Here is a 23,809-nt window from a genome sequence, read left to right as displayed (position 1 = left end):
AATAGTACTCTACAGTACTGCTTATAATAGAGATTTCCAAGACTGATTTTTTTTTGCTTTGGTGTGCTGTAATCTTGATATGCAATCAGTTTTCTAGCAATTCTATCAAACGCTGTTTAGAATGTTTCCTGAATTCTTTAAACACTATTAAAAAGGAGGTTTAGTTTAAAGATTACATGTGTCATTGCCTACTTAATTTTCATTCTTAAAGCTAATTTCTCAGCAACAAAAAGATGTAGGAATTCTTAAAATCAGATGCAGTGAGATTTTAGTCCTTGTCAACTGTAACAGTATACTTAAAGCAAAGATTCACTGCTTCCCACCATTAAAAGATTCAATGTATGAATCAATGTATGAATCAATGTATGAATCAATGTATGAATCAATGTATGAGTCTTGTGAACTGCAACAGAAAAAAATATTTAGATAGAGAATGAAGAAAATGATTGAGAGCCATCCCAACATTACAGAGGGCAGATGCAGGTTGTAGCCATGGCAATGATGGCAAATAGATTAATGTTAAAATACTCAACAGCAGCATGATTTTGAACTAGATTCTCCACAGCTTGTAACTGCATCAGCTGTATCACAGTGGAGAAGGAGACACAATATATTTTTCATAAACTGCTAAATTATTAAGAAGACACAAGAAGCTGCCAGAGCATTATAATTCTCTCGGAACCAAAGGGGCAAATTTTCAAAATTACATCTTCCATGTGAACCAATGCATGTATGATGGATGAGAAGGCACAACTGTTTCACTCTGTATTTTGTCAAGTTTCACATTATGGTGCCCATTACCATAATTCTAAATTCACCTGTGATCTTCGTATTTCTCTAAGCCCAAAGAGCACACACAGTTGAAATCTAAACCAAATAAGTACACGAATAAACTGGAAAACAGGCAGCTTGTGGGATTATCCAAAAGCTGCCCAAAATGTTTTTGAATATGGCGCCTTTGGCTATAAAACAGGCTTGTTAAATGACAGCTACCTATATAATAAAGGCGTTTCCTCAAACAGCTATGATAAAAAACTGGGGAAAAAATCAAATAATGAATTGCACCTCTGTGAACCAAAATAACACTTCCAAAGAAATTATCTTAATGATAATTCTAGCATGTATGAAATTGCTAAATTGATGCTGGATTCTCTATGCAAATTTGTGTAGTATTGATTTTTTTGTTGTTGTTGTCATATATAAAATGCTCTCCTCGGCTTTCAAGTTATACTACTTGAACAGGTTGTGAATTCTCCATCCCTGGCAGTGTTCAAGGCCAGGCTGGACAAAGCCTTGGGTGGCATGGTTTAGTGTGAGGTGTCCCTTCCTGTGGCAGGGGAATTGGAACTAGATGATGTTAAGGTCCTTTCCAACCCTAACTATTCTATGATTCTAACATGGATTCAGGCAAGTGTCTCATACTGAGAGGAATAAAGCCAATGCTTAAGAAGAAATGACCTGTAAAGCTTTGCTTTCAGTAGACTTAGGTTTGAATACTTTCTTGAATTAGGGTTAAATTACAAAACACAGGTAGCATCTTGTTTCTTCAAAATAATCCCATCATATGCTGATCATAAAGCTTTGCTATTATGAGTTGTTGATTGGTTTAGGTAATTTTTATCACAGGCTTTGTTTTTCAGCAAAGGGTTAAAGAGAATCATGGAATTATAGAATGGCTTGGGTTGGAAGGGAATTCAAAGATCACCTAGTTCCACCCTCCCTGCCACGGCCAGGGACACCTTCCACTAGATCAAATTGCTCAACACTCCCATCCAGCCTGGCCTTGTAACACTTCTATAACCCCAGTTCAGTTGTGTTGAACAACCCCAACTCTCTCAGCCTGTCTTCATAGAACGGTCCTACAGCCCTCTGACCATCTTCATGTTAAAACAACAGTAAACGGGCAATTAGACAAGAAAATGCTAACAAAATAAGATGACTGAAGTGTCATATTGCCCTGGTATAATTGGTCTGCCAGCCCCCTATATTTCCAGAAGGAAATGAAGCCTTGAAAGATGTCTGTTATCTAACTGTGAATGGGTACATCATGGAGAATATGATCATGGGCTGACCTATTTAATTGTGCTAGTGTCTCTCAACAGTCATGGTCATTGTCCTTCACTGATGGCTTTGAAATGAAAACACCTACTCTTTTGTCCATTTTTTCTTTGAAATGTCAACTTCTCACCTCCTCAAAATCCCACTTACACCCTTTCTACCTTGCCCAAAATCAGCCAGACCTTGTTTTTAAGAGAAGCCTGCTTGTGTATTATCACTGAGAATTATTAATCAGCAATAATTCATTCTGAAAAAAAAGGACCCTGACATGTGGACTTTGCATAATGCAAGATACCTCACTTTTTGAGACCTCACTTGGAGTATTATGTACAGTTCTGGTGTCCTCAGCATAAAAAGGACATGGAACTGTTGGAACAAGTCCAGAGGAGGGCCATGAGGATGACCAGGGGACTGGAGCACCTCCTGTATGAAGACAGACTAAGCAAATTGGGGCTGTTCAGCCTGGAGAAGGGAAGGCTGCATGGAGACCTCACAGCAGGGGTTCTATAGGGATGCTGAAGGGGGCCTATAGGGATGATGGGGAGAGACTCTTCATTAGGGACTGTAGTAACAGGACAAGGGGTAATGGGTTAAAACTTGAACAGGGGATGTTTAGATTAAAGGAAGAAGTTCTTTACTTTGAGGGTGGTGAGGCACCTAAACAGGTTGCCCAGGGAAGTTGTGAATGCTTTATCCCTGACAGTGTTCAAGGCTGAAATACAGTCTTAATAAGGGACAAAGGTGAATGCACAAAAGCACATCAGGAAGACAGTGGCAAAACAGTGATGTGTTTCACCGAAGGTGCTAAGCAAGGAAACAGCCTCTTAACAGAGCGATGTTCCTTTTAACAAAATAAAATGACAGAATGCACTGAAGGCATACTTCCAGATCCTATTTTATACAGATTTTTTAATTATAAAGATCTAAAAAGCTAGATCCTGTCCATGGCTAACCCAATGGAATTCTTCAGATGGAAGAAACCTTCTACCTGGCCTAAAGACAGCTGAAGCAGCAGCAAAATGAGGGCAGTTTCTAGGAAATGAGTTAAAAGGAAACAGTCGGGGGATGAGAGAGAAATCCTTCTTTTATCCTAACCCATCCCTACAAAATCCAGTGTGTTCTGTCATTTAGTTCAGTAAGTCGGTGCAGCTCTAGGGTTGGAGTAGTGCCCAAGCACTGAAATGAAACCCTGAGCATCCCCTGCTTCCCTCCACTGTGGTCAAAGACATACTCAAAAGAAAGGAGATTCAAGATTCAAGCCCTTGCTCACTGTGCTTGTTTAAAGCATTGTGGAAAGAAGCAACTCCTAAAGAAAAAAAGTTTAAAAAAAATAATAATAGTTATGTGAAAGTTTAGAAAGTCTAGTTCTGTGTAAAGACTCTGCAGCAATAAATGTAATCATCTGAAATCATGTCAGCATTTGGTACAACTGGCCTCAGTGCATAAACAAATATGCTTGAAGTTAATATCACTAAGTTAAACAATCATGAATAAAATATTTTTATCTAAGTAGCCAGATCAAAATATTGTTTTGCAATTGCTCTGTACTAAACCTGATGCCTTTTGCAAGAAAATACATGAGTAGTTACAGCCCAGGACTTTGTACAAATACCTACCTATGCTACCAGTTTGCAACATCAATGTGATCTCTGTGATGCAGGTGACAGGTTCCTAGTTAGTTTTAAAAAATTAGTATAACATGTTCCTCATAATAGAATTAGGAATCTTTATTAGTAATTATGTGGTACAATTAAGTACTTCAATTGAAAACATTTCAAAAATTAAGATGAGATTCATATTTGCTAATCTAATAATCCAAAACAGTGACATCTAAGGCTGTTTTGTCACCCCAGTATTCCTTTATTACAAATGGAAAGAAATGGCACCCCCTGCAGTGGGTAATTAATTTTCTTCAAGATAGATCACATGAGTCACCCTACAAAGTTACTAGGTTCTTTCTAAAAGCTATAAAGACTAGCTTTGTATTCATCTAGACACCGTAACATCAGACCTGAGTCAAAGACAAGCAGTTACTACCTTTTCAATAATGGTTTTGTAGTTAAGAAGTTTAAGGCAAATCAGACAAACTGTTCCGCAGGCAGCTTGTTTTTGGCTTTACTCATGACCAAAATTCCTTCTATAGGCTATCTGCTAGATAGCTGAAGCCATCATAGGGAAAGCAAATGTTTCTGAAACTGATGGTATTGGAGGTACCAATGTATTATAGAACAAACCAAATCTGAAAACCAAACTCATCATGCCAGCATAAACAAGTCCAAGGAACTGACTGCAGCTCTAATCACTTTAAGTGATTATCATCAAAAATGAAAGGCAAACATTTCTACCAATCTAAAATAAAATATTGTCAGTGTAAGCAAAACCCAAATGGGATATTTTAGTTATTTTCCAGTCCAGTGGAAATAAGCAGGATGTATGTAGCAGTCAGTGCTGAGGCATAGCAGAAGGATTTATTGTGAAGTGCTTTGATAATAACATTTTCACATGAACAGAGATTAAAACAACTGTCATCACTAAAAGCTAATTTCTGTTGTAATTATGTACTCAGTAGACTAAGGCACACTGTGGAGATGGCAATGTTGAGAGCATTTAAAGAGAATCTGTGCTTGCTTTCCCTTGCTCCTCAGATGCAGCATGTTCTCTCCCACAGAGAGACACCCTGCACACACAGGAGGCATGATATGAGTGTCCAGAACTGTGTGTCTTCTTTTACAAGGGTCTGGTTGACACTCCTATTTCCCTTGGAAGAGCTACAAGCTGTATTTCAGCCACCCAATCCAACCACAAACTCGTAAAATTTCTGAGAACAGACAACAGGATATTTGAATTATGTTGTAGTCATCTAGCTATTGTTGCAGTATCTGCATCAATACCATTCTGGTCAACATGACATTGAGATGCCTTAGAAGAAAACAGAGGTCTATTTTCTTTCCCCTGTGAATATGTGTTTTTATTTTCTGATACCACTAGGGAGTGATTCATCTTGCCTTACTTTAGCTGTGTGAAAACCAACAACAATCAGCAACAATAAATACCTGATTCCTCCCACGCTATGTCAGGTATATGAGTTAGGCGGATTAGTTTGTCCACTGGAGGTTTTTGTCTCTCTCCAGTAACTATATAAGGAACACAGATGGTTGGTTTACAACTGGCAATCAAATCTGTGGTGGCTACATGAAAATACACCGTGACCTTTGGTGCAAAAATTCCTTAGAGCTTTTTGAGATCTGTCAGCAAAAATGTTTTTGACATAAATTACTATATACACATGTACTGCAGGTAATCTTAAATCAGACAAACCATGACCCTGTATCTTCTGCTACAATCCTACTGTTTGTTCCTCTACTCAGAAGTAAACTGGCCTGTTCTATTCTTTATAATGGAAAAGATAGGAGCAAATCAATGTATGAAATAAAATATGTAGTGGCAAATACAAACTAAATTTAAATTACATAAAATTTAGAAAAAAATACAGAAGAAAATGGGATTTTCATTGGGAGTAAATTTGGTGCTCTCTCTTCTTGGTCTAGTACTCTCAGGTCTAATCTGCTAAAGACATTTGAATGCTAGAGAATATTACAGATCTCGTCTTCAAAATAGAATCCTTTGGTGTTCTCCCCCTGATTAAGGGCAGCACAGAAAGAACACAGGAAAAAGTGTGTCCATTAATTTAATAAACACAGAACTGCATTGATTTTCCTAGGACTGCTAACCTCCTGTGATGTGAGTCGTACTTCGATTAAATCACAGTTAAAGTGAGAAATTTGGATTCTTAGTTGATCCCACATGGAGCATACTGCAGAAAGTTCCTTACCAGCAGAATGCCCACATCACTGTCATAAGGAGCAGCAAAGCTCTCAAGACAGGTCAACTTCTCACCACACATTTCGGGCTGGATACAGATAGGTGTTAACACTCCTCTCATGCTTTATGACCTGGGTTAATAATTGTCCCCATTATTTGGCCTTTGCTGAGAAAATTGTTGGCTTTTTGGCGCTGTTGCTCTCTCTGAAGGACATAAGAACCAGACACCTGAGCTGAAAAGTGACAAATGGTCTAGGTAATTATTGGCAGTTTGCATAAGTTTATATGTTTTGAAGAATCTTGTGTAGGGAAACTGAATTGCAGAAGTGGCAGCTGGCAAACTCCCAGCAGTATGCATCCAAAAGGCAGTTATGAGGTCATGCTATTTACAGATTGTTTCAAAGTTAGCACAGCAGCTTCGAGCACGTGCATGCGTATGCGTGTTTTGGTTTGTCTGGGGGGTTTTAAAGTGCATTTTATCCTGATTACAGCAACCATTTGTCCTGGATCTACTGACCTCTGTGCTTACTTAACCTTTATGCTCTGCACAGCTGGGATTTAACTAACCTAGCTTAAGAAGGTTCCTTGTCTTGGGTCTTGCTGCATAGTTAGGAAAGAGACACAGGCACCTCTGCAGGATGCTTGTTCTGCTCTACAGGAGATGAAAAATAAAAAACACAGAGCACGGTTCACTCTCTGCTTCTGCCTTTCTCTTTCCAGAAGAGAGCCACTATAGGTTCACCTCAATAGCTGATGAATAGGTGTTTCATGTCAGCTCAGGGTATCAGATGTAGCCACAAAAGGCTAGCCTGTATGCTACAAGACCTATGGGAGACTGCTGTCCTCCTACAGTGGCAGTTGTAAGTCAACTGAACTGTGTTCTGCATGACTAGATGGCATGCAGAGAACATGGGGACCCCACTATCTGTTTTTCCAGTCTGGTCTTGGGTGTGAATGGAGGTAGCATAAGCATTACAGTTCTCTGAGCCAAGGCAAGATGTGGGTTTTGTCCTTAAAACTAGCATCAGAAGGAATTACTAAAGAGAAAAAAACTGTGTGTCATGGAAAACCAGCATGTGCTGAGCTACGACTGGAAGAGCTTAGGAGCACCATCATAGGGCCTGCTGCGCACTGACTGTCCATGCACCAATGGTGGGATGGGGGCCTTTGCCTCCCAGGGAAAGGCTGCTTGTTCCTCACAACTTTTCAATTATATGTGGGAAGGGTCTCCAGAATAGTCCTGTAACCTCTGCCTCAGGAAACCCCAGTGAAAAATCTTTTTCCACCTACTGTTCCCTTCTTCACCCATTGCATAAGATAATGGATATTATTATCATAACATTCAAATGGTCCATGTGAAATGCACAGATATGGAAGAAGCTTTTCAGATGAGTATATTGAGTACAGGCTCAGTGACCAAGCCATTGCAGAATCTGACACAGACTTTGGAGGCTAGGTTTGAATGGTTCATACACTTAGACATATGTAAAATTCACTTAAATGAAAGGAACTGTTCTTGTTCCACTTCAGCCCACATTTGCTGAAAAATAGCTTATTTTTATCCAAGGATGTTTTCAGTATTTGTCTCACACCAGTCACTATCTAAATTAGAAATAAGTGGTTGTAGAAGAGTGGAAGAAGTACTTTTGAGATTTCAAACCAAAACAGAAGTTTGAAGGGAGAAAAAACCCAACTCAAAACTCTCAGATAAAGCTGGTATAATAAATAATATTAATTTATTGCTTGCTTTTCTATATATGGCACATTAAACCCCTTTAATTTCTTTGAAAACTTCACTGTGTAAAGCAATTCTGTCAGGTGTTCATCTTTTAACGGTTTCAAATTCTATTTGACTGAAAGCTAATGCACCCATGACGGATTTTTGCATGAATATCTGTTACAAAAAGATTTAATCTGCTCAGCCTCCTTCTGTGTTCATTGTATAAAACTGTAATAAGGAATATGTATTTAGTCAGGTGAATTCGTTTTGCAGCAACAAATCACAGTGGACATGAGGATCCTGGCACCATTGTTTCTGGTGTTATACTAATGCTATGATACACTACCTAAGATAGGATCAGTGGAATAAAGTAAGGGCAAGTCTATCTTATCTTCCTCAATGGATTTAGGGCTTCTAAAAGATACGTTTTCTGGAATTTTGTCTGTTGTCACAAAACATGGTGATGGAAGATTTATACGCAAAGTTTTATCTTCAACCTGTTTCCAGTAATTTAAATTATTTGATAAAGTAACCAGAATATAAACCAATACAAGTTAAATCTGAACAGAAAAGGTAACAGTAAATCTGACACTCATAAAGCCATTATGTGTCTGAATAGAACAATGTTTCCTCTATTCTTGTCTGCTTTTCTTGAAACAGGTTACAACAGAGTCTTTTCTTCCTAATCCTATGTTGTCTTTCCATAAGACAATCCATGGTGACTTAGCCATCCTTTTCAAAAGGAATTCAGTCACTTTTTGCACTGATTACTGGAATCACCAGAGGCACACAGAGATGCTGCACAGGATATTCTCTGCTGACTTTGCCACCTTAGCTCAATAAATGAAGCCCCAGGAAAAGCTAACAGATTCAACAGTGTACTGGCATGGAGACAGATGTCAGGTGTTGAGAGGAACAGTCATGCTCATTTTTACTTGTCATTTAAGTAAGGCAATATACATACACACAAAGGTGAAAGACAATCCCTTAAGAGGTTTCTCTGCGTGTGTCCTCCAATACATACTTGGTGGGCTCTCCACACTGGACTAATGCAAATCCACTTTCACTGACAGTGGAGCCATACTGCGTGGGACCCAATATTTTCAGCAGGCATACTCAAAAAGATAAGCAAAATCAACTCAAATTTCAGCTAGCGGTATTTGATTCTAAATAAAATTAGATAAGAAGAAATGGAATTTATTTCTGGAGCTATTTTAAGCGCAATGCCTACTATATATAGAACCAGAGTAAGTGGCTGAAGTTGAATTTAAAAGACAGGCATATTTTTGGTTTGTTGTTTCCAAATACAGTCTCATCTGTTCCTAAGTCTGAAGAAAAAGAAGAAAGACTACAGCAAAGAACCCACATCCTTCTTCAAGCAAACCCAAGGTTTTCAGGATGGAAGGCAACACCAAGGGAAAAACAAACTGTACCATGAAAGTTTCAGCTGATTTGATATTAAGGGAAAAAGCCTATTTACGAGTCTTGCCTGAAAAAGGGGTATAAACTCAGGTCTTCTGTAAGGCCTGAATTTCTCCTATTCTAACAGTTCTAAAGCAGACTCCCTCTGGAGTGCCTGGCTTCTCTGACTGTACACAGAACTCTTGCCTATGTGAACGAATTATCACATTCTGTATGCTTATCATTACAATCTGTATGTTTACACAGATAACCTTCCTAAGCTGCCTGGGTCTGGGCTTTGGGGAAAGTAGTGTAAACACTGAAACATGCTATGTCACTGCAGAACAATTAAATTTGAAATTTCAAGTAGGTTGGATTTGAAGGTGCTGTAGAGTAAGCATTTGTTTAGTGTGTAGGGCTTATGATAAACTATTCCCCGTTCTGCTTATATGGTATTCTATAGGAAATCTGTATTCTTAGAAAAATTAGTATTTCTTTCTCGGATGAAACCAAGGTCCAGTATCTGGTTTATGTTTTTTCATTCATTATTTTGAGGAATACCCATTCTTTGGAAGGGAAACACAGACTGTAAAGTGTTTTTATTTACTTCCACCTAAAAGGTGTTTTAGTATTGGAAGAGTCATTTCACTTATGAGGCACAATTAGAGAAATATAAATTTCTGTTGCCATGCTAACAGGAAATCTCCCATTTTATTCCAGTAAAACAAAGGTGCACAAACGACATTTTCTTGTAAAAAACAGGGAAACGTTAGATTAACAAGGCTGCAGGTTTTGCCAACTGCAGCTAATTTCACAGTTCTGCCCCTTTTGTAGAGTGTGGTGTTCTGTCAGCATCTAAATCTCCAGAGCATCAGCTGCTTCTTTCCACCAGGACTACGGCTTCTGCCCAATCGCCTCAACAGTCTGGATCTTGCAAGTGTAAACCCCACGCGGGGAGGACGAATCCCACCAGCCACTTCATGTACTCTATGAGCAGCCCCATAGCTCGTTTGACAGTGCTCTCCTCCTATCAACATGCATTTCGCCACTCTCCAGGTCCCCCCGGAGGCTTCCTGTCAGCACCTAAACCTTCCCAAGGGTCTTCTTCGGCGGTGGGGACAGCGAGGAACACCCCAGCTGATGCCGCTGGCTCCCCGCGGCGGGGCGGGGGGCACGGCAGCGCGGTTCCTTTCTCTCACCCCCCGCTCTGCACCATACGGCGACTCACTCTGTGGCACTGCCGGGGGCCGGATGCACTCGGGTCCGTCGGAGCCTGCGATGCCCCCACTTGCGCCGCCCTCCCAGTGGCCTAGAGCGGATGGCAGACTCAGAGCTGCCCCCCGCGCCGCGCCACCGGGGACAGCTGGGTCCTCCCGGTCCCCCGGCGCCCTCCTGCCGCCTGCAGCGGAGTCCCTGCAGGTGTCATACCTCACCGGCCACCCAGGGATGCTGCTTCCCGCCGCGGCGGCTGAGAAAGAAAAATCCTGCCTATTACGTACAAGAGAAAGAAAAGGATCTTAAATGCTCTGCAAGACTGAGAGCAAGGAGGTGCACAACCTTGCTTTGTGCTTGCGTCGGCGCAAAAGTTACCTCGGACCCTCCTGCGGACTCTTTTTTTAATGTCTTTGTAGAGGGACAAGAAGGTAATCATGCATAAAGAGAATATATCAAAGTTGACTAGAACTTACTTGGTTTAGGTGCATGCATTGACAGCCGGCATCTTCCTTCAAGTTTTAAACAGGTCACATTTCCCCTTGGAAGTCGCACCCTCTTCAATTCCTTCCTGCGAATTAACTCCCTTTCAAAGGTGTTTATTTCACTGGCTCTCGTCCACTTGAGCCACTTCTCCCCGGTTTTACTTTATTTCCTTCATGCTCGCCACACGTGCAGGCACGCCCGGGCCCACCAGTCAGCGGCTGTCCCTTGCCCCTAGCCGCGGGGACCGCGTCTGCCGCCGGGCTCCGGTGCAACAGCTGAGAAGCAAATTCTTTCCCGGCTGCTCAGCGCGGCATCTCCTTACTCCCTCGGGGAGCCTCATGCTGGCTGTAAAAAGTAACGACTCCCTCCAATGCGACCGTTCCCTCCGGAGCGCAGGCTGAGCAGCATGGGGAGGGGGGAAACACGGAACTCGAGGTGAACGGAGCGCAGAGGGGCAAACGCTGGAGCCTCTCCTCCTCGTCGGTGCACTCCCTCCTCGGCCGGCGGCAACCTCTCCTTCACCGCCCCCCCGACACCGCCTCCGCCGCGCTGCCCCTGCCGCCCCCCGCGGACGCACGGGAGCTGCACGACAGCGCCTCCTTGCGAGCGCACCACGCACCTCGCCGGGCTCCGCGCACTGCCCCGGCCGCGGCCGCTCTACCCGTTCGTGGGTGCTTAGCGGCTCAGTGTTCACCCAGATGCCTTCCCGGGAGGACGCCCACCTACAGCCGCAGTTGGGCTCATAGCTGAGCCGAGGACATGCGCCTCACGGGATCGCTCACAGACTCGGCACCGAGGGGCTGCCGGCTCCACGGAAAGTTTGCTAGCATACCTCTCTGCAGCGGGGAAAGACCGAGACCGCGCCACGCGATCGCATCAGGGGGTCTGTGAGTCCCCCTCTGCCTGCCGCTAGCGGTTCTCCGGTGCGCTTCCAGCCCGCAGCAGAGCTTTGGTCACTGTAGCTTTCGCGATGCTCCTGCCTGGGGAGCGATGACGGCTCTGCTGGTGCCGCCCAGCCGAGGCTCAGGCCGGGCTGCTTCCCTCCGCTCACAGCCCAGCGCCGTAGGTCCTTGACCCTGCGCTGACCCAGGCTCGCCCGGTGCAGCGGGGTGAGGCCGGCCTGGGCGGTAGCGGGTGGCTGCGCGGGACCAAGCGCCAGCCGGGATTCATTATAAGGGAGCGGAGGGGATGAAGCTAGACACCATTGTTTCACTTTACTTGTCCTTTCCCTAAAAAATTAGGGCAGAATTTAAATGCAGGAGCTTAGAAATGGTACGAAAAAGACGCAAAGGGCGGAGACCGTTTTTTGAGACCCGTTTAGACTCTGCCGCGTGGTGGCTCTGGACACGGTGCAGGCGTGGAGCTTAGCGGGGCACCTGCCACCGTCTGCAGAGTCCCCGGTGTCCCGCCGCCGCCCGGACGAGCACCCTTGCCGGCCCCGGGCCCCACCTGCCCCGAGAGCACCAGGCAGCACGCCACCCGCTTCTGATTTTGACCGTCTCCTTGTAGGAATAGCTTCCACCTTTCAGGTTCCAGCGGAGGAGGAGGGGAGTGAAACAAGCTCTGTGTCTGTGTGTGCAAAAAATGAAAAGAGCAAGAGTATCCGTCGTGCTGAGCTTCACCCGTGTCTGTGACAGACACTTTAGCGCACTGAGCCGTGGAGCGCTTGAGGAAGCAGGCGAGCCTGCAAAATGCCGCTAGAGCAAATGTTAAGGATCTGCCAGCTACACCGCTCTGGACGGCAGCTGCTGGCACAGGTGCCAGACCTCCGCGGGGAGCAGAGGGAAAGGAAAGGATGCAGCTACACAGCAGTTAAGTGCAGAAGGAGCTGAGCAGTGAAAATGCCAGATTGAGTCTCCTCGGGGATGTGAACGGTTGCAGCATCGAAACTGTGCATCAGTCTGCTGTGTGAACCACTGGCACACATATTTTACACATGCCCCCACCTAGTTACTGTTAAGATTTCAGCAGAAATGTAGTGCCTTTGGGGAGCTGCTCAGCAGAGTGCCACTGAGCTATGCGCAATACAGGTATGCTGTGACAGGTCACTCTTCCTGAGAGATGTTAGTTGAACTCGTGAGATCCACTCATGTCCATTCAAATACAGATCAAATGCCAGAAGCAGCTGTTTTGGAAAGCTGAGCCAGTCATTCTAGCACACACACACGTGTGCATGCATATGTATGCAACACACACACAGGTTGACTCGCACATGCACCTCCAGACAAAGGCAAGGAAAGATAATTGGGTAAGGAGAGGCACCCTAGTATGAAGTCAGCCTGAAAGACCACAGAGAAGCATGGAAAAGGCCACACCACTAGATTGCATTGTAATTGTTAGTGTGAGCTGATCTACCTATTACTGGAATATGCTTTAAGCAACCTGGTCTAGTAGAAGGTGTCCCTGCCTATGGTTGAAACTAAATGATCCTTAAGGTACCTTCCGACCCAAACCATTTTATGATTCTATGATTTGTACCCCTTGTGCATGCCATCAGCATTACCAAGATTGCGCTGCGTTACTACATATTGGAACTATAGGCAAGACTTCCTTTCAGAAGAATTTGATGTTCATGTCCAGAGCAGAGAGTGTTTTTTTTCCCTGTATATTTCCTTATTAGAACTTGAGAAGCCAAGTTCTGTTTTGAGTGTAATGTTCAATTTATTTATTTTTTTTTTTTTATGAGCAGACACCTCTATAATTAACAGTATTTTCTTTGCCTTTTTATGCGTATCTTTGTGACATCTCTTCAGGGGTGAATACAACATGGCACTATCTACATACTTTATGCTTTCTGGCATTTTACCCATTCGCAGTCTCCTGTGGGTCTTGCCAAGGCTTATAATTCCCAATTAAACTAATGTTCAGATAAAATTTCTGCGTCATTACTCAGATGAAAATGAAGTAAATAGATTTTCTTTTTTCTCTGATTCAGGACAGTGGGGTCTGGATCTTTGCAATGCTCCGAGTGTATGGTAGTATATTTTATTCCTAGCACATAGGTAGCTGACAATTATTTTGCAGCAGTAAGTACTGTGGCAGGGAGGGTGAGGTATAGGGGAAAAAATAAACATTCTGTGAAACACATCATGTTGTTTCTGAGGTTATATGGCAACAGAATGGGTGGACCTTTCTGTAATTTGCTCACTGCATCCCCACCAAATTAGAGTCCGCCTTGGGATCTTCTCCATTCTACCCACATGTTACATGATTCTCCTCAGCACACTTACTGATGAATGCCCAGCAGCTGACCATTTGCAATTCAGCTAAATCTTACATATCCAAAATATAAAGCAGACTGAGGTCTTCTCCTTTTTCTTGCAGTTTGTGCAGATATCACTAGGGTGTATCTGTTGTTCCATTTCATGTACTACTACAAACAAAAAATAAAATACTAAAGGCAGCTTGAAAAATAAGAGAAAGTTGGAGCATTTAGAAAGCAGTAATTGATTTAACCTTCTAATATTGATAGGTACAGGTAAGAACACCTGCAGCAGGTGTGAATCCTTATAACTTTACCGAAACCACTAAAGCTGAATTGGCTTGTATGGAAAGATGGCTCATTATCTTGAAAGAGGAAAGCAAAAGCTATGCAGAAATTTTAACCATATTTGCTCACTCAGTCCCAGGTAAAACGTCCAATAATATTCCTATGTCTCAGCATCTTTTCTTTTTGTATTAATGACAGCTTTTCTTACGAGTAGCATGAAAGTTTAAAGGATTATCAGTTTTTCACTAAGATGGAGATTTACACATAAGAAGGAAAATTAGAGTAATTATTTAAAATAATCGTAGCCAATTAATTAAAAAAAATACTGATTTTTATTCATTTAGGATTATGGAGGAAGATTTCCTCAGGTTTCTAGAATTTTCATGTGATTATAATTATGGTTCTACTGATCTATTCGTCATTAGCAATGATATAAAATGTTAGATCACACAGTACAGTAGTATCTTTCATCGCAGTTTAAAAAGTTTTCTGTTTTGGAGACTACATTGTCACATAGCATAAGGAGTGTTATTTTTTTCTCTGTATTAATCTAATTTATGAGATCTGTAACAAGTTAATTCTGTTAGTTCTATTGTTACAGGCCATGCAGTTCTCCCAGCCAGAACTTTTTGCAAGCTGTAAATTGTTCTTGCCAGCCCGCACCAGGCATTCCATACTATTAAGTCGTGCCTTCCACATAACTCAGTATATTGCCATTTATGTACTTAAATACCATTAGTCAAAACTCAAGTTTCCAACAGTTGACAAAAAGAGATTCCTTTTATTGAATGACTGAAGAACACAATTTGTGAAAGAAGGGGAGAGGGGAAAAGCAGAAATCCTTCATTTTTTGTGTGAAATATTTATTAGCGCAGAATTTTTTCTTGTTCTTGTAAAGGTTTAGTAGGGGAAAAGGGTCATGAGTGAAGAGAGAGGCAGGAACATGCAAGGGAAAGGAGAAGTAGAGGAAAAGACATTAATCCAGGGAAGTGAATAAATAGTAATGCTTTCCTTAAAGCAGGCAAGTACTGACCTCAACTGGGGGACCTTTAGACTCAGGCTGTTTTTCTATGCCAGGTCAACTTGAATATTGAACTATATTTCTTAATTTCTTTTTTTAGTTTATTTTCATTTAAAGGTTAAAAAAAAAAAAAAGAAAAAGAGAGAGATAGAGATTCAAACACAAGTGATACTGGGAAAAAAAAATCGCTATCAAATGTTGGTATTTGCTCAACCTTAATTTCAAGTTATGACAAGCAGGTCCTTGTCTGATTTTTTCCATACTTACAAATTATTGAGGTGAGGGGATATTTGGGGGTTGTAGTTTCATAGATGGAAGTAGGTTCCTTAGCTTTATAGACAGTTAAATTGCTATTTAATTTTGTTTTTGCAACTTACATTAGAAGTACTCCGAATTCCAGGCAGACTTTCCATTTCATTATCATTTAAATCCCAACAATTCATCGTTTTAGTAGACACCAAGCAATTAAACTTTCTTTACCTACCTACTTTTGTCTGTTCTCCAGAATTCACATCTGTTATTTTTACTGACATGATGCAAACTCTTTCTCCTTTCTTCTCCTGCCCAGAGTTTTGGAATGATTTAAGCTTATTCTTCCGACATCAGGGTGGCAATCGGTGTACTAAGGTTCACTGCTTTCTTTTGCAATTTTTAAACAAATAGTGGAATGACATCCATTAAATTCTGGTGTTTTTCAAAGCCATTTAGTTTTGTCCTCCATGATTAGTTTGAGATGTTTGTGCTTCCCAGTAAGTACTTACATTCTTTCAGAAAACCCAGCTGTTACATTTTTGAGAACTTTCAGTGTAGGGGGTTCAGGAAGACACAGGTCTAGCAGATCAAACCCAGTGCTGGAGTGGGATTCAGCTCCAGACATAGAAGCAGCTAAATGCATATGCATTTGAATTGCTGAATGTCTTATGTGCCCATCAAGTCAATGTAAATATATTCAATATTGTCACGGGAGCCTAGGGAAAATTTCAGCTTTCAGTGTGGGTTTTGGTTTCTGGATGAGCTAAACAGTCTCTAAGCACTCTGCTGAAGGGGGCAAACAACAGAGATTCCTCATGCTGTTTGATGTTCCCAAAGCTATCCAAGGCAGCTGCAGATAGTGAATAGAGAGTTTTTGTCTTGCCTTGCCTTGCTGAGGAGCTCATCTTACAGCTGACCTGTACCTTTTTGGAGGTTAGACTCTATGACATCTCACAGGGCACTGGACACCCATGCACAGGCATTTGAATCCACACTAGATTGCTTTTGGCTCTATATCAGCAGTACAGACACACAAAATCAGATAATGGAGTCCTGATCCTTAGAATTACACAGCAAATGCATTAAGACAGCAGTGGCATAGCAAAGTTTGTTGAAGAGTGAAGGAAAACGTAAGCAATGATCCCTTCTTTGTTTTCTGAAAGAGTTGAACCTTTACCTGCATTTACAATGTTGGTAACCTGGCAAAGGACCTGAAATTTAGAAAACAAATGGGATCTTTTAGTTGGAAGATAAAAGGAAATAAGAGGCAGGATTCCAGGGCTACTAGCCAGACATTTTGGGTATCTCTAAGAGTATGTGAAATAAACAGAAAGAACAAGATGTCTTGCTGCACAAACAAAGCTATAACTTAATTGGCAAGACAGAAACTTCATATGATAAATCAAAGGGTTGGAGTGTTGATAGAAAAGCGTACAGGCTGTTCAAGAGAGAAAGGCTGGGAAAAGGAGAAGACAACATTACATTGTGAAGAGTGTGCTCATGATCTTCTAAAAGAGAAGGCAGATACATTACAAGCATTTAAGGGAAACAAAAACAGGGTTTCAAAAGAGAGGTTTACCTCAAATAAGTTTGGGAAAAGAGGTGGTTGGACATCTTACACACATGATAAATCATAAATAAAATAAAATAAAAATAATAACAAAAAAAGAAAGAAAAAAAAAGAAAAAAAGAACAAATCCAGGAGACCTTTCTTGAACTTGTCAAAATGTGATTTTAGAGTATGTAACTAGATTTTATTCTGCCTTAATGGGTCAGAACAGATGAAAATTCAAAGATGGATACCCCTCAAATCTGATAAAAGTGAGTTTGAAATGATAGGAATGAGAACAGCACAGAACAACACTTTAGAAAAAGAAAGTGGTGACATAGATGGCTGGTAGAAAAAGTTTGGAGGTTTTAATGGAACATACGTTCAGAGAGAGAGAGAGTCAGCCATGAGAAACTGTTGCAAAAAAAGCAATATTGGCAAGAAAGCAGTAGTCATTCAAAGTGTATTAGCAGGAGTGTAGCATATGAGAAATCATTGTTTTGCTCTCACTTTGCATCAACTTTGGACCTCATGCTTGACAGTGGTGTAAAAAATAAGTTGCAGGAAGCCTAGAGGTGAGCATCATGAATAGTAAGGTAATGTGATCCCACAGAAATATTTCCACTGGGCTTCTTCTGCATAAGAAAAGATACCTTTAAGTTATATTACATAGTTTATAGTTGTGTAAAAGACAGTTGTAAAGAGAAAGCTAACACATTCACCAGAAGTATCAGTTTTTTGTCTTAGCAAGGAAAACCTAAAGTATACGTAAGTAGGATGTTTCTAACTATAAAAAGAGTTAAACACTGTAAGACTTCACATGAGAAATTTGTGGAATCCATATCTTTGAAACACGTGAACCTTTTTCTAAGAGTATCTTTTTTCCTATTTTAAAATTCTCTGAGCATCTATAAGGAGACATTTTTTGTCCAAAACTTAGTGTACCCCCTTTTATAGATGATGTTTTTGGAAGCTGAGTTTTCATGCTTTTAAGAAAGACATGCAGCCAATCTGTTTGCACTCTCAGATGCCATTTCAACAGCATGATTCAACTTCGGAAGCATATGTAGCTTAAGGGAGCAAATACAGTTTCTGTCCTGGCCTTTACATCTGAAAATAGGGAATTCTTCCTTTTGGATAGACACCTGTAAAAACCATCAGGGCAGTAGTACCCGCCAGCACAGGAATTTGACTTGTGCCTATTGTGGTTTAAGATAATAGGGCTTTGACTGAGGAATTTGGTTGCCTAACCTTAGCACTGTTTTAGAGTCCTTAGGATATTGCAAGGTAGTGTGGGCTACCTGGTATAACCCCAGCCTGACAGCAGATCCACACCTACCCACAGAAGCAGATGGGAATTCTCACCAGCCAGGTGTTCCATAGTGCCTAAAGTGGCACCAGGCAACTGAATCCTGTCCTAAAGGTGCTTTTTGGCAGTTTTATCACTTCCCTATATTTTTTAAGTAACATTTTGATAAAGTATACATATTTTTAGCTTGACTCCTATTTGGAATTCTGTTTTAAATACAAATCACAGACTAACTACCCAAGCTCTGCTCTTGTGAGACCCCACTTGGAGTACTATGTGCAGTTCTGGTGTTCTCAGCATAAGACGGACATGGAGCATGAGGATGATCAGTGGACTGGAACATCTCCTGTAGGAAGACAGGCTGAGAAAGTTGGGGCTGTTCAGCCTGGAGAAGAGAAGGCTGTGTGAAGACCTCATAGCAGCCTTCCAATATCTGAAGGGGGCCCACAAGAATGCAGTAGAGGGACTCTTCATTAGGGACTGTAGTGACAGGACAACGGGTAATGGGTTAAAACTTAAACAGGGGAAGTTCAGGTTACAGATAAGGAAGAAGTTCTTTACTGTAAGGGTGGTGAGGCACTGGAATGGGTTGCCCAAGGAAGTTGTGAATGCTCCATCCCTGGCGGTGTTCAAGGCCAGGTTGAATGGCGTCTTGGGTCACATGGTTTAGTGTGAGGTGTCCCTGCCTATGGCAGGGGGGCTGGAACTAGATGATCTTAAGGTCCTTTCCAACCCTATTATTGATTCAATGATTCTATGAAGCCTTTAAAGCTCCATAATTATTCTTCTCTCTTCCCCAGACAAATGCATTATTAATGCTTTTAACGTGTGAGAAAGGGTGATGTTTTTAAAAAATGTATGGCTTTTGCAGTATATTAATGATCTGTTTTCCACAATCTGAAGGATAACAAAAGTTCAGCTTGGTGGCTGGTTTGTTGAAAGTGTGTAGAAGCTGAGACAGCACATAAAATTCACTCATTTTGCAGATGGACAATAGAACAAGAAGGGGATAAATGATTTTCAAGCTTGAGGCATAGGTTCTTTTCCTACCTTGTAAATACCTCTTTTGTGCTGTTTCTGGAACTTGGTTTTCTTCCTTACAATGTGGCAATCTCCTTTATCACACCATTATGACTGTGCATGCAGTATTTAGGAAGAAATAATAAACACCTGTAAAGCCATTAAATGGCCTGTAAGCAGTCACAACAGTAAGAGACTTGCCTAAAGTGGATGCTGCACTGATTCTGCATTTTAGATAAAAATTGAGAGGGGTATGGAAGTTTTTTTTTAAGATGTTTTCATTAATGTAAAGTTCTGGAAGAGCATTATTCCTGTGTATAAAGGACTGCTTATAACCAGTCTTGCTATGCATACTAAGATTCACTAACAGTTAAGCATAATGTTCATATATATTTTTTACGGCAGGTCATATTGATGATATTAAGAGAGGCAGAGGAAATCAAGAAGATATCAAAGGATGTTTCAAGAATGAAGTTACTTTCCTTTAACAGATTTTTTTTTTCCAGATTTTTTACTCTTGTATATAGCTAGGCAGAAATAAGCTAGAAGAGACTCATGGGTTTTTTGTGGGTTTTTTTTTTTTTAGAGTACTTTGGTAGCTTTCCTTTTTTTTTTTTTGTTTTTTTTTAATTATTATTTATTTTTTTTTTTGTATATGACAACAGCATGAAATTGTCTTCCTGGATTTCAAAGTGCTTTATGAAGTCTTTAGCTACATTTTTGGTATTATATTCTCCAAGTGATGTTAAACTCTGATGGAAATTTACTTCACCATTGTCTATGTGTAACATAAAAACAAGATAGTTGTATAGATTTTTAGAACACTGCTTAATGAGTGATTCGAAGAAAGTGAACTTCTATTTATCCCAAAATAAATGGATACCATTATATTCCCCAATTACTCCAGTGTATTGTGCCCATAATTCTTAGCTGAAGAGAAGTGACAGAAGCTGGGGGCGGCAGAGGGAGGAACAAGCATACCGAGAATACGGCTATAATATTAGCTCCGAGATGTAGAGTTTCTACGTGTATTTTCTATAGTATGCCTTACAGTCAGGGAAAGACCGATAGATGGTGCTGTGGAGACAATTTGCAGTCATTGCACAGATGCGTAAGGTACGCGTCATTGTACTGATGCACATCTGCATGAGGCATGAAAAAGACTCACACAGAGAATTAATTTTACCCTTTTTTTTTAATTTCTTATCTCACACATTTTCTAGAATTTCATGCTCAATTCTCATTCAAAGAATAAAGACCATGTATGATCTTACTGAAAAATGTGTATTGTGTATTTGTGTGTGTGTGTCGTTATTTTTTATTGAAGAAGAGAAGCTGGTATTTTATGCCGGTTCGGTATCTTTTTTGGCACTATACTCACCATAAAATAGTTATACAGCTCTTTGATTTGTTTGGTGAAAGTCTAAAGCATGTCAACTCTCTGGGTATTTTGGGTAGGTATGTCTTACAGTGCAGAGCTTTAACCTTTTACCACTTGATGACTGACTGTGTGGGAGCAAGGGGCAACAGCTTTGCTGTGTCTGTAGCCTGCCTCTGTTTACTAGTGCCCTTACTGTGGGAAGGGTGATTGATTAACACAAAAAAACTTTATTTTCCATCAGTGCTATGATGGGACTATTACTGGGGATCAAGAAAGTAGAGACCTATCACAGTCATGCTGTCAGCTCCTTGAAACCCTGAAGCATCTATCTTAGGGTAGCTCAGCACCTAATATTATGCTCAGATCCTGCTTCTATGGATGCCTAGTTTCTAGGTAGGTCCTAAGTTCTCTGGTGAAATCCACCTCACCAGATGTTAAACAGCTACAGTACACGTCTGTATGAGGCACTTTCTTGCATATGATGTATACTGCAAGCAACATAGACAAAATGCTTGAGCAAAATATTTTCATAGGTGAGATGCATCTTGTCATAAGAATGCCATTTTCTTCTCAATGACTACAAAGACAGACCATGGCACTTAGCCTTAATATAAACAGCTGCAATGAATCTCCTCTTGTAGCCCAGAAAACTGCCTCTGAAAATGGCCTTCTGGGAAAGGACATGTAGGCAATATTGCAACTTTAAAATGAGAAGTTTACAAATATCATGTCTCTAAGTGTATGGGGTAAACTGAATTACATCATCTCAGCTGCATCTGAGATGATGATCTGGTTTGCTTGTTAAGCTATGTGTCCTTTCATTTTCTAGGCATCACATGGTCTACGTGTGTGGGATTGGTCCCTTCTACAAAACCCACAAAACTGTGCCATAACTGGAAGTGAAGATTAATGAGGACTTGGGTAGGCAGCTCTGGTTTGTGCCTTCTGGGCCTGGAGCCTAGACATGCTTTGATGAAGGGGTACCACATCTTTCAGTAGGTAAATTTAGACCTGTCAGATCTTGAGATGGGCTAACAATTAAGAGAGATACAATAAGGGAGCAATTACATTTCATGGCTTGATTTTTCAACAGAAGATTTCTATGAGGCAACAGAATATGATGTGGACGTTGTTTGCACCCGTACTGCCTCTTTCTACACACTCTCTATGGGGTAATGGAACTACTGAATTGCCTTTCTCAGTGTCTATATAGACCCTAAATCATTATTACTCAGTCTTCAGAGGCAGAACTGAGAAAAATATTGAAATAACTATTTCATTTTTTTGAAATAAATTGTTGAAAATCAGTTTCTTAATGTTCCTCTGCAATAGTTCAGTTCATTCCAGTTCTGAGTATCTAGATTTTGCAAATACTCTGTTGAATTCTCTTAAGTTCACTAAATTTCTGAAAATTCTTGGCTGTGAATACAGTAACTAAGCACACAAAAGGAGAAGATGCAGTTAATGTAAGTGTATTTTTAATATCAGAATGAGAGATAATGAGAATGTGTCTCTAACAGTCATCCAACTCTAACAGGCATCCAAGTTTACTAATGACACATCTGTAGTGGAGAGAAATATTTGAAGCAGCTGGTCTGATAATTTAAAGTAGAGCTTAAAGACTATTTCAAATGCTACTGAAGTTCTACATGTTGTTGCAAAAGAATGTCAATATATAAGTGTATTCACTAAACAAAGGATATTTAATGCAATAGAATAGTCTGTGTTTGTGTGAACTAGCACAGCACTGTTGATAATAATGACTTGTACAAGCTAATGCTGACTTTGTCCAGTAGGACTTCATGGAAAAGGACATAGAGACATGGCAAAAAAGACCTGAATATGAAAATCCAAAAGCTCTGTCAGTAAGTACCTTCTAGAGTTTGGTTGACATCATATGAATTATAAAATATAATGTGATGGTGGCATTCTCACTGAGACTGTATGCTTTTCACCCCTGCTACCTGAAGATTTTGCATAAATACACACTGTAGTATTTCATGACTTGCCAGAAATCTTAATTATTTTTTTTTCCTCTATTAAATAATTTTGTGGGTGGAAATTCTTCTCTATCATATGTGCAAGTAATTTTTAGGTTCATTACACATGTTAAAATTTATTAATAGTTTATAAATTTAATAAAATTTATTAATAGTTTCCCAAAACTAAAGAGATTGCTTGAACTATGGAAAAATCTCTAATTGCTGAGATCCTGTGACTGTTTTCCTTCTTGAAGTGACTTCTGTAACAATTTTATGTCTGTAGAGGCTTTCTCCTCTGCTAAAATATTTGTATTTGTCATGATTCAGTTTTAAAACTAAATCACTTCATAATCTAGTAGCTGTTTCATCTGTCACCCTAGAAAAAAAATTTCTATGAACTAGTTGCTTTCATACCTCACATATGAATAAAGAACATTTTTCATGTTTTGTCTCCTGAACAACAGTTTCCAAAACAGTCAATATAAACCATCTAAAATGCTAAATTTGAATGTGTGGGGTTTTGCGGGGTTTTTTGGTTTGTGGTTTTTCTGTTTGTTTGTTTGTTTTTTGGTTTTTGGGGTTTTTGGGGTGGTGATGTTTAGTTGGTTTTTTTTTTTTTGTTTGGTTGGGGTTTCTTTTATTTTCTTTTAAGTATTAATGATATTTTCAGATCTTGTTTCTATCTTGGAAAACTGCTGAGGTCTGATGGCTTGTGAAATTAATATATTTGATTTTGAGACAATAAATCTTTTCAAAGTAACTTTCTCCATGATTGGTCTTAATAGATTACTGTTAGTGAAAAAAAGTAACTCCTGTAGAGTAAAAAGGAAGACTTTTTACTTACTATCTTTCAATAAACAAAAAAGATGTTACAAGGAATGTATGGTTATATTAATCTTAGCCTTTAAAGAAATCCTACAGGAGGGCAAAGGCATAGAAATCCTCTACATGCTGTACATCCTTATGTTTCCCAGTTCTTTATTGTTCCATTGCCTCTACCCAATGAGAAGATAGCCTTGGTGCTAGATAGCAGTGGCTTTGAGGTGTACTATTAGACAGGGAAGAACAGGACTACAATCATGGTGAAAAAGTATTTGTAATTACTT

General features: G+C 40.4%; 1 protein-coding gene across 3 annotated transcripts in view; it reads right to left on the bottom strand.

The window, feature by feature from the left end:
• TRPC4 (transient receptor potential cation channel subfamily C member 4) overlaps window positions 1–11,687 on the bottom strand; it is a 139,301-nt gene extending 127,614 nt beyond the window's left edge. For all 3 annotated transcript variants that reach the window (XM_065678350.1, XM_065678352.1, XM_065678351.1), the window contains exon 1: window positions 10,690–11,687. The gene's annotated coding sequence lies outside the window, so the exon portion shown is untranslated. The remainder of the gene's footprint in view (window positions 1–10,689) is intronic.
• Between the last annotated feature and the right edge of the window lie 12,122 nt (window positions 11,688–23,809).

The sequence above is a fragment of the Lathamus discolor genome, chromosome 4, assembly GCF_037157495.1.
Source record: "Lathamus discolor isolate bLatDis1 chromosome 4, bLatDis1.hap1, whole genome shotgun sequence".
Classification (NCBI taxonomy): domain Eukaryota; kingdom Metazoa; phylum Chordata; class Aves; order Psittaciformes; family Psittacidae; genus Lathamus; species Lathamus discolor.
This window is presented reverse-complemented; position numbering and strand designations above follow the sequence as displayed.